We start from the raw sequence: 4,020 nt of genomic DNA, 5'->3' as shown, positions 1-4,020 counted from the left end.
AAGGCAAATTGGAAGTGGTCAAACAGGAGATGGCAGGAGTGAACGTCAACATTCTAGGAATCAGCGAACTAAAATGGACTGGAATGTGTGAATTTAACTCAGATGACCATCACATCTACTACTGTGGGCAGGAATCCCTCAGAAGAAATGGAGTAGCCATCATGGTCAACAAAAGAGTCTGAAATGCAGTACTTGGATGCAATCTCAAAAACGACAGAATGATCTCTGTTCGTCTCCAAGGCAAACCATTCAATATCACAGTTATCCAAGTCTATGCCCCAACCAGTAACGCTGAAGAAACTGAAGTTGAACGGTTTTATGAAGACCTACAGGATCTTTTAGAACTAACACCCAAAAAAGATGTCCTTTTCATTATAGGGGACTGGAATGCAAAAGTAGGAAGTCAAGAAACACCTGGAGTAACACCTGGCAAATTTGGCCTTGGAATGTGGAATGAAGCAGGGCAAAGACTAGTAGAGTTTTGCCAAGAAAATGCACTGGTCATAGCAAACACCCTCTTCCAACAACACAAGAGAAGACTCTACACATGGACCTCACCAGATGGTCAACACCGAAATCAGATTGATTATATTCTTTGCAGGCAAAGATGGAGACACTCTATACAGTCAACAAAAACAAGACCGGGAGCTGACTGTGGCTCAGATCATGAAGTCCTTATTGCCAAATTCAGACTTAAATTGAAGAAAGTAGAGAAAACCGCTAGACCATTCAGGTATGACCTATATCAAATCCCTTAAAAACTGCTTTACCTAAGGATTAAACTGTTTCAATGTCTTGAACTGTGGAGTTCTTTCTTGGCACGTGCCATTTCAGCTGTTTTTCTCAGAAGGGTTCTTGAGTCCCTACCAGAATGTAAAATCCACAGTAGGGAGATACTTATCTGTCTTGTTTACTCTTGGGAACAATAATGCCTCCTGATTCAGAGTAAGGCTTCAAGTGACTATTTGTTGAATGAATTATGAATGAAGAAATGAGTCAGTGTTATATATTTTACATTATTGTCCCCTCTTTACAGATAAAGATACAGGGGCATCAAAGGAAAAAACCTTGCCTGAGATTATCCCGCGTCACCCCTCATGGGATGAAATGAAGAGTCACAGAACAGTGATCCCTTTGCCTTTTTTAAAACCTCTTAACATTAGATTAATGTGTCTAAGTTAATCACTGGGTTATTGATAATAAATTGGGTTTATGGCTATAATTTATTAAATCTTCTAAATTACTCATTAGTAAAACACAGCATTAATATTTTCAGTATAATAATTGAATACCCAAGATGATCACCAACATTTCCATTACACAGCTGACATCTTGGCTAATAGTTGCTGTCCTGGAGCTCCTCTCCTCAGGTCAATACCTTCCTTTAAAATCTATTAACAGATGGTGGGAATGCAAACTAGTACAGCCACTATGGGGAACAGTGTGGAGAGTCCTTTAAAAACTGGTAATAGAACTGCCATATGACCCAGCCATCCCACTGCTGGGCATACACGCCGAGGAAACCAGAATTGAAAGAGACACGTGTACCCCAGTGTTTATCGCAGCACTGTTTACAATAGCCAGGACATGGAAGCAACCTAGATGTCCATCAGCAGACGAATGGATAAGAAAGCTGTGGTACATATACACAATGGAATATTACTCAGCCATTAAAAAGAATACATTTGAATCCGTTCTAATGAGGTGGACGAAACTGGAGCCTATTATACAGAGTGAAGTAAGCCAGAAAGAAGAACACCAATACAGTATGCTAACACATATGTATGGAATTTAGAAAGATGGCAACGAACCCTATATGCGAGACAGCAAAAGAGACACAGAGGTATAGAACAGTCTTTTGGACTCTGTGGGAGAAGGCGAGGGTGGGATGATCTGAGAGAATAGCACTGAAACATGTGTATTATCATATATGAAACAGATCGCCAGTCCAGGTTCGATGCATGAGACAGGGTGCTCAGGGCTGGTGCACTGGGATGACCCTGAGGGATGGGATAGGGAGGGAGGTAGGAGCGGGGTTCAGGATGGGGAACACATGTACACCCATGGCGGATTCATATCAATGTATCGCAAAACCAATACAATATTGTAAAGTAATTAGCCTCCAACTAAAATAAATAAATAAACTATTAACGGAGACACAAACAGCAAAGCTATCCCCCAAGGTTCAAGCTTGCCCTGGGGGCACTTCTGGGACACCTGGGGGCTACCAAGACCCAATGGCTTTGGGTAAAGTCCAGAGGCACTGAAATTGGGTGCACCTGAAGTCGGGCACTGTGGTCAGACACCTGGCCACCACAGAAGTGCTCAAAACCTGTTGAAGCCTAAATTCCTTCACTTTTGCTACAGGGGAAACTATACCAGCCTTCAGGGGTAGCATGTCAAGAGAGGGAAGGTGACTCATGTGAAAGCCTCTCTCTCCACCATGCCAGTGAAGCCAGCCCTTTGATATTGCATCCGCCCGGCCGGTATCTGTTATGGTTCTGGACGGGTCAGGCCCCTTTATGTTTCATGTTTCAGGAATGAGGTCTTTGTAGCTGAAGACAAGGGCTGGACTCCTTCCTCTTCTTTGTCTCAACCACCACAGGTGCCTTCTTCACAGGTGACTCTCAAGTATGCTGTTAGTTCAGATGTCTGTTGAATGAATTTGTTGTTCCAAATAAATAATCTGTGAGCCCACTCACCCCAGTGAAGACCCTGCCAGGTCATGGAAAACCATAGGGCAAGCATTCTAGCCCTGCTAAAAGTCAAGTAACCAGCTCTTGCAAGCCAGTTGTTGAAGCTCATGGTGAAATTCCAGGCACTGTGGCAAACAGCTGACAATTTGGGGAAGAACTCTATTGGCGACATAGCAGGCAGTCAGCTGGTAGACCCAGCCAGCCCTCCTGACTGACGCTCTCAGCTTGGAGGCAGGCAGGCTCCCTGAGGATGATGACTCATTCCTGCATCTGTTACTGGTTATTCCAGATGCTACCCCGAAAGAGGACAGTTCTCTGCTCTTCACTCCCACACCCAGAAAGAACAGGAGTTGGAAGACAGTCTTCATGGTGTATCCGACTCCCTGTGTGATTGGAGGGCAGTGTTCATGATCAAGGCAAAAAAAGGATGAGGCAAGAAAGAAATGACAAGGAGGTGGTTTCACAGATCTACTTTTTGGCAGGAAATGTGCTTTGCCTATTTTAAGGGGGGTGGTTATTCTTCCAGTTGGAGGGAGGTTTTCATGGAAACAACCACAGTCTGTCACCAAGTCCAGGCAGGTGTGAGGCACTCCCTGCGCCTGTAAGAACAGAATCACCTTCTCTGCGTAAAGCCACAGGACTCACATGGGGCTCAAAATTGGGCCCTTCCCTGTCAACACCATACTTCACATAGCAGAGACAACCGGCTCATCTGCTCTGTGGAAAATGCTAAAAGCCCTCTTGAAAACAACAGGAATAAACTGTGTGAATTTTTACATTTAGAAAAGCCTCTGAGATTTTTAGTCCTTTGGAAGAATATAGGTCTAGAAGCAGTTATTCACTTTTTCCCCCTTCATCTGAAATTCCCACCCCATTATCTCCAACTATAGAAATTCGATCCTTAAGACCTAGTCCAGGGACTTCCCTGGTGGTCCAGTGGCTAAGAATCCACCAGCCAGTGCAAGGACATGGGTTTGATCCCTGATCCGGGAAGACCCCACATGCTGCGGGGCAGCTAAGCCTGTTCGCCACAGCTGCTGGCCCAGGCTCTGCAGCCCACATACCCCAACCACTGAAGCCCGAAAGCCTGGAGCCCATGCTCTGCAGCAAGAGAAGCCATCACATTGAGAAGCCCCTTGCCAGAACTAGAGAGCAGCCTACTGCTGCAACCAGAGAAGCCCTGTGTAAAGCAACGAAGACCTAGTGCAGCCAAAAATAAACAAGTAAATAGGGTTTTTTAAAAAAAGACCGCGCCCAGATGAAATCCTCATGATCACGCCAAAAAGAAGGCAGGTAGGCACAAAGCAGACAGTGTCTCCTTTGT

Source organism: Oryx dammah, unplaced genomic scaffold (genome assembly GCF_014754425.2).
Source record: "Oryx dammah isolate SB20612 unplaced genomic scaffold, SCBI_Odam_1.1 HiC_scaffold_6, whole genome shotgun sequence".
NCBI lineage: Eukaryota > Metazoa > Chordata > Mammalia > Artiodactyla > Bovidae > Oryx > Oryx dammah.
This window is presented reverse-complemented; position numbering follows the sequence as displayed.